Source organism: Neomonachus schauinslandi, chromosome 3, assembly GCF_002201575.2.
Source record: "Neomonachus schauinslandi chromosome 3, ASM220157v2, whole genome shotgun sequence".
Lineage (NCBI taxonomy): Eukaryota > Metazoa > Chordata > Mammalia > Carnivora > Phocidae > Neomonachus > Neomonachus schauinslandi.
In genome coordinates this window covers 58,334,584-58,342,755 of record NC_058405.1, presented here as the reverse complement: position 1 = coordinate 58,342,755, position 8,172 = coordinate 58,334,584, and positions in this window count along the sequence as shown.

Below are 8,172 nucleotides of genomic sequence, written 5' to 3'. Positions count from 1 at the left end.
CTGCTCCCATCTGTCCTCTGCCCTGTCTCTCCCAAAGTGCCTCAAAGTGCCCCAAAGTGCAAGTCAGTTCACGAACCACCAAGCTAACACCCGTTGTCTTCCAAATGCCATTTACTTCGCCATGCCTCATAGCCACTGAGAAGTCAACACCTTGGCCCAGATCTGCTGTAAACCAGTAAACGCTGAATAGTGTTTATGGCTCTGCAAGTTCCCTGAGGAGGAAATTCTCTAATTCATTTTCTCTGTACTGCAGAGATTCTCCTTAACAGCTTTGGGGCCAGGGGGACTTTTCAGCCAGAGTCCTAGGGCCTGATAATTCACCCTGAAGGATAATTGGAGTTTCTGCTCCGTGGCCGATGCAGAGTCTTACTGTCTAGTTTTCATCCTCTAGTTAGGACTCCACATTTGGAAGTTGGAAAGCTCACAGAGCTCTGTCCTCCCAGATCCCACCAACCTGTGCCTGACTCGCCCTGGAGCTCGGCCGGCAGAAAATTCAACGTGTGGTTGTTCATAGGATTGCTGCGGGTTTCTGGAGTAGCTTGCAATCCCTGAGCAAGAGTCTTTGGATCTGGCCCATTTCCCATCTGGGGAAGACCTGAGTGAGCCCTTACCGCAAGGATGGGAAAGCTTTCACAAGCATTTGTCACAATAGGCCGGGGATCTCTGCGGGCTCCCGAGCGCGCTGAGCACTTTCTCCCTTGTAATTGTCTGACCCAAGTGGTTTCTTTTGTAACCAGACTTTCCAGCCCCCATTGCCATCTCTCCTCAGATTCTTCAGCAACCCGCCGGGATCGGAAAGGAGGATACTGCTGATTGGTCCGTCTCCCTGAACTGCCTGCTGACTAAATTCCAGAATGTTCCAAGAAAGTTCAGAAACCCCCAAAATTCTGCATTTCATTAATTTGGTTTCTAATTTTAGTTCTAAAGACCAGACACCTTATCGTATTAAGTTTCCTAATTAGAACATTTTCTTAAAATCACAGCAGTTGGGTTGTTAGCTTTTCGATGATTTCGCCCAGCTGCGGATCCTCATGTGCCCTTCAGTTTGCATTTGCCTTCCTCTCCTTCTATCACTTTCCCCGACTTCTGAGAACTCAGGGAAGCCACCAGAGCCTTCCTGGCCTGGGCTCTGCCTAAAGCTGCTGGGCCTTCTTGAAATGTTGACTGTTAGGCCCAGTTTGGGGGTGGGGCTAGACATGCAGCACCCACTGGCTGTGGCCTTCTTCCACAGAAAGGAGAACCTTGCTCAGACCACAGAATGTATGGTAAAATGACAACCACCACCACTGATGTACATGGACAGACAGAAGAAGAGGCACCTTAAGAACATAATGTGTATCGCCACATTCAGGCAAAGGTCCGCATGGCTGAAAAGTGACCATGTCGAAAGTGTCAGAGGTCAGATATCAGCATCAGACTTACGGGTTAGCAAGATTTGCCTTTTTTCTACCCTTTGCTGACAAGCTTTCTTCCACTGTTTGCTTGCTTGCTCTTCTCCTCTTGTTTGCACATTCTCCCTGTGAAGTTCCTTTCTGGATAATTTTCCTGTGCAAAAAGGTGCCGATGTATTTTGGACATATTTGGGGATAACTGCCCCTTAAAATTGGACTCTTTTCACAATTTCATTCTTTCCTGTGTATTTTGAGGGTACAAATGCTTCCAGAGAACAATTTATCCCCAGGGGCATAGCGGTAGCTGAACCCTAGCAGAAGGTTGGCATCTGAGCATGTGAGGGGGCCTCTCTCCGCCCACAAGAGTGAGATGCCTGGCATCATCTCTCACATCCTTCTTCCCACCTCTGTCTTCTTAATCTCCTTGTTTCATTCTCTAATGTTCTCCCAAAGCTAGCTTTTCTTCCATGTTCTTCCTAACCAGTAACACTCAGCCACCACGACAAAGACAAATTGAATGCAAAGAACTGAGTGTGTAAGGGCCGCTCTGAGCCCCTTGAAGATATGACTTCATTTTCTTTAAGCATTATTTTGACTAAGTGCTGTCTTTTCCCTGGCTCTTGTAACTTCTCAGTCCTTGTTTGTTAAAAGAACAAATGAACTTATGACACTGATTATGGATTTAATTTTATAAAAATATCTCAACAATTTTTTGTCCCCTAGTGCACTTCACCAGTGTATCTGGGAAGATATGCTGGTATCTGTGACTAACCCAGGCTCTGACCTCAGGAAGGCTGCAGGGCCACTCTACATCTGCCTCTAATCCTCCAGTCTTCTCATCAAAGACAGAAGGAAGACAGAGGTCAGCAAGTGTCATCTCAGAAGCCATCACCCACCACAGTCCAATAATTTCCTAGGCGCCTGGGTGGCTCAGTTGGTTAAGCGACTGCCTTCGGCTCAGGTCATGATCCTGGAGTTCTGGGATCGAGTCCTGCATCGGGCTCCCTGCTCGGCAGGGAGTCTGCTTCTCCCTCTGGCCCTCCTCCCTCTCATGCTCTCTATCTCATTCTCTCTCTCTCTCAAAAAAAAAAAATCTAAAAAAAAAAAATTTCCTAGGAATTGTGTCAGCCTTAGGACTGTCCTTGCCCACAATCAAAGTGACTATATGACATGACTCAGGGGCTCCCCCAAACCCACTCATTCAAATTAAAACTGCCTCTCTTTCTCTTCCCTCCTACCGAGGCATTTCATATGCCACCATTAAATTCACTTCTAAGAGCCAAGAAATTATTTACAAAAGTAGCTTGTTAAACAGCCTTTGCTTCCTGGAATGATAAAGAGGTATTATGATATCACAGAAAAGCTTTAAAGCACAACAAGAGCAAAATCCTAGCTTTACCCCTTGCAAACTGTGTGAGCATCAGCAAGTACTCAACCTCTTAGAGTTATCCAGAAGGCCAAAGGAGGCGACACAGGTGAAAGCCTCCAACACAGCTGCACCGAGCCTCGCACTCATACACAGTCGATGCATTATCATGCTTCATACAACCCTGTCTGTTGCTGAGATAAGAAGAGCCTGAGAACTTTTTAGTATGCCAGGTGTAGGCTATCTGCATAGGAGAGTAAGAAACCAACAGATAAGGAGAGAATGTTCCGATATGTCTGGAAAAACGGAAAACCAGGGGAATCGCCCGGGAAAGTGCCCTAGGAAGCTGCCAGTAGCGTGTGCGCAGTGGGCATCTGTAACCTAAAGAGGAGAGAGTATGGAACGAAAGCAAACCACGGGCTTTCCTCCTTCCCCGGCCTGCCCTACTGTCCAGTGTCTCCTCCGAGACAGACCCGGCCCCATTATGCACCCATCTCCACCAACACCTCTTTTCCATCACAGGGACCAGCTGATGGTGGTCCCCAGTACAGGTTGTCATCTTTCCCCTGCACAAAGGACACGGTCTCCTGTCTCCACTCTTGCTATTCTCAGTCCATTCTCTACACAGTGGCTAGAGTAACCTTTCCAAAATGCATATCTTACCATTTGACTTCTGCTTAAAACCCACCATCACATCAAAGTGAAGTTCAACTCCAGGCATATCACAATGAGGATCTTGTCAACCAGCATGTTCTCTCCCCACAACTTCCCTCACTAAAATCCATTTCTAGCCTCATGGAACTTATTTCAATGCCCGAAACACACCTGGCTCTCTCTTGTCTCTTCACTCCGAGCTCCAGCTCCTCTGGCCATCTCTTACCGCACCTCAGGTTTCTTTCTAGACATCACTTCTTCCAGAAAAAGCCTTCTCTGACCCCTCCAGGTCTTGGCTGGCTGCCACCCCACCTGGCCCTGCAGTGCCATGGGCTTCCTGTCCCAGCACTTACCCCTGGGGGCAGCCATAGTTCCTGTCTATCTCCACCCACCAGATTGTTCTCCACCAACGGCAGGAATGGGGTCTCACCCGTCTACTGCTGCATTCCCAGGCCCTAGCACAGCTTGTGGCACATAAATGTGCTCCAATAAACGACCAATGAATGAGCTGGGGAAGGTATTATTCACCTCCCTCATTTTATGTCTCACAATAAATATCTTCTAAGGAAAAAAATTCCCAATGGTCTTTTGCAGCAAAATGATGTTTGCGTATTTTTCCTCACAAACTTACTGTTTCTTCAAATATAGGTTCTAGGGACAAGAATACAGAATCAACAGCATGAGGGTAATGGGGGGTTGACAGAAAAGACCCAAATGGTGCTCTGTGCTAAACACTGTAGAAAGGGACACTATGTATCTGAGGGTTGACAGCTGTTTTTCTCACTCTATGCCAAACAAGTTCCTGGTAAGGATTTGTGTCTGCTACAGCTAACAAGGAAAACTGGCTTCAATTCTCTCAGAGAATTTATAAGAGAACAAAATTATTGTCAAGGTAAAACGCAAAATAAAAAGAAACCAACTTCCTTTAAAGATTCTGTGATGCCCCCAAGTACTCTGTAGACGATCACGTCTTCTGTACTAGAGGCGCAAACAAGGTAAAATGCTATCTCCACAGCCTCATAGAAGGACCCTTATGTGGGACATAGTTTTTCTTTAGTGATAAAAAATTCTTGTTTCTATAATGTACAATAAAGGTATGTGGACTGGATCCTTTTAAATTCCTCCGGCTTAATCTTAAAACCTCTAGAGCAAATAGGCTCCACTCCCCTCTCTTTCCCTCCACCTGCTTCTTCTCTCTGTCCCTCCCCTGGCCTGTCCTCTCTCCCTTCTCCTCTTTTCTTCCTTCTTGTTCTTCTTCAAATCTGCTTCCCCCTTTCCTTAAAATCTCTCTTCAAACACTAGAGATTCAAAAAGCTTTCTTTCCTGACCCTGGCTCTTCCTGAGGACCCTTCCACCTTTGTGATTCTTTGGTTCCAACTCACTGCTCCAGCTTCCGTTTCTTTCTTCGTCAAGGGCGTCAGCCCAAACCACCACCAAGTCATCATTCCAATAGGAGAAGTTTTCCTTTAAATATTGCCAGCCATTGTACCATTTTCTCCATGGATGAGTTAATATAAAGAAGTTAATAGTTTCAACAGTGATAAACATAAGCTGTTAACTAACCTTCACATTTATTGATGAATTAATTTATTTATACCTTTCCGTCTATTCTTTTTTTTTTTTAAAGATTTTATTTATTTATTTGACAGAGAGAGACACAGTGAGAGAGGGAACACAAGCAGGGGGAGTGGGAGAGGGAGAAGCAGGGAGCCCAATGCCGGGCTCCATCCCAGGACCCTGGGATCATGACCCAAGCCGAAGGCAGACGCTTAACGACTGAGCCACCCGGGCGCCCCTCCGTCTATTCTTAATGGAACCCATGTGCTAGGTTTTGTGCAAGGACTCCATCCTCAAGCATTCTTGGTCAGCAGAGGGATTGAGACCTGCACATAAGTAACTCCAGTACAATGGTCAGTGCCCCGAGAAAATCATGGATGCAGTGCTGGCGGTTCTGACAATCATTTGATAAGGCGCTATAGCAAAGCTGAGCAACCCAAACAAATGCCTGCCTTTCTCTGCATCAGCCAGCTTGGCTACTGCATCCAGGAGAGCCCCCTGGGTAATGGTACAAGCCCTTGTTTGGCTTTTATCTTCCAGGCTTAGCCTTGGAGGACTAGTGTGCCTCAGATGTCTGGTGTGTAAGACAAACTTGAAAAATGGGAGTCCCTGAGTCTGGAATACACATGAGATACTAAAAATGCCCAAGGTGATCCTGACACATAGCAATGAGCACATTGCAAAAAGATGTTATTCTTCTTCCAGAACAGGTGTTGTTTATGTTGTGTTGTACCCCTTATGACCCCAGGCCGGTAGGAAGGCAGAATACTAACAGATGCTGGGCATAATTTTGATTCATTTGGAGCATTCTGGAGCCCCAACCTCTCTAACTTTTAACCAATGCACTGGAAACAAATCCATCTCTTTAAAGCATTAGTAAATTGAAATTTGTAGATTCTCATCACAAGAGTTTATGTGGTTAAGGTGGATGATAGAAATTTCTAGAGGTTTTGGGGTGCCTGGGTGGCTCAATCGGTTAAGCGTCTGTCTGCCTTCAGCTCAGGTCATGACCCCGGGGTCCTGGGATGGAGCCTTGGGGTCCTGGGATAGAGGGTTGGGCTCCCTGCCCAGCCAGGAGTCTGCTTCTTCCTCTGCCCCTCCCCCCTACTCGTGCACACTCTCTCTCTCTCTCTCACTCACTTTCTCTCTCTCATATAAATAAATAAAATCTTTTAAAAAATTTCTAGAGGTTTTGTTCATTTTATGTTTCCTACAAATTATTTTTGCATTATTAATATAGTATACAAAGGGAGATTTGGGTGGCTTGCCTGAAATTGTACCTCTCCTTCCCTTAATATGTATTGATCTCAGGTATGTGTCAGAGACAGGAAAATATTTCAAATGACCTAGGTATGAATGACAGCTATTATTATGCTGGCTACGCATTAGAACAACCTGGGAAATTTTTTGAAAAAAAACAAAACAGAACAAAAACTACTACAGATGACTGGCTTATCTCCAAAATCAAAGTTTCAGTTATTCTAGGGATACTTTTTAATTTCCTCAGAATCAGGTGATTCTGGCTGAATGTGCAGCTAAACCAAATTCAGGTCCCAAAGGGGTAATAAATAGATACACACATACGCTCTCACACATGCTCTCCCTCTCATTTAACCTCTGAGCAAAACCACTGACACTTACATTCTCAAATTTAACCTCCTCTCCCCCAAAAAACCTTCTCTCCCCTGAATGGGAAAAAATACATTTTACGTAATAAAATGACCCAATCTATGAAAAATAGGAAAGATGCTATCTGGTCAAAACCAGGGGAATGCTTGCGCGAGGTATGGTAAATCTCAATGCAACAGTATCCAGCAATTTAAAATTAGGATGGTGAAGAATTTACAGCAATGTAGAAACAGTTTATGCTCTAATGGAAAAAATGAACATCAAGTAATCCATGCTGTATGGACACAACAGTGGAAATCAAACTAAAATTATATGCAGACATGCAAAAAAGAATGGAAAGAAATACCCACCCCCAAATGTCAATAGAGATTAGCTCAGTGGTGGTTTTGCTTTCTTCTCCTTTTTTTGTACTTTCCCAATATCTTTTAAACAGCCATGTATATGGTAGAAAGAAATTTACAGTAGAACAAAATAAACTTACTTTTCAGAAGGCATGCTTCTGACCATGAAGTGATCAGCAAGGTCCAATTCTCAATAACGAATGAACAAAACAAAGATAAAAATGCTCACCCGAAGGTCTCTGTGTTCCAGCTGGCTTCGCTCTGTCTCCTCTATTCCTCCTGCTTTCCTCCTCCAAGTAATTCAGTTTGCTTATTTAAAAGAAAAGTGAAACAGCAAATTTATTTTATAAAAAGTTTCAGCTAACAGCAAGAGAATAAGGAACTTTGGTCAGCTGGTCTGTCTGGGCTTTATAGGACTTGGTGGGGGCGTTGGTCTGGCTTCCTTCTTAAGAAGAAGGGGAACTATTTCAGTTAGGGACTACATCTAAAAGGAAGAAGACTGGATTAACCCTGTCCCTCTAACGACTGTTTTGATTAGCATCTTTCACATCAGATCTTGGGGATGTGATGGGCTAGACTCAAGAGTATTAAGTGGCTATTAGTTCTCCTAAAAGGTTTTTGTGTCTGTAACAACAGTAACAGCAATGCTGCCTTACATGCCTTATGGGTATAGCACTTTAGAGCTGTTTAGAGCACTTCCCATCACCGACTTGCTTTTTCCGATTTACTTGCACATGGGCAGAGGCTTTCTCCATTCTGCTACAAATGTTCTTTTGGAGGTCACCAATGACCTCCTCATTGCTTACATAAAAGGTCCCTGCTCAGTTCTCATCTTCCTTCCCCAATTCATTGTGCAATTAAAGGCCACTTTCTTGAAACTTTCTCCTTTTTGTTTCTCTGACTCTCCTCATTCTTTTTCTACCCCTTGGGCTGCTTCTTCTTGCCTTCCTTTCTGATGCTTTTCTTCTACTCCTTTTCTAAATGTGACTTTGCCTCAGAAGTCTGTCTTCTGACCTCTTCCTACCGTATTCTCTTGCTTTTATTTATATTTTCCACATCCATGGATACATTTAACATGGCCCCTCCTAAGCATACACAGCAGCATCTACCCCATCTAATCAAATGGCACCACAGTGATTCAGCCAGTTATTCTATCTGTAAGTCTAGAAGTCATTCTTAACTCCTCTCTTTCTCCCACAACCAATATCCAAGCCCAACCAATTCTATTCATTCT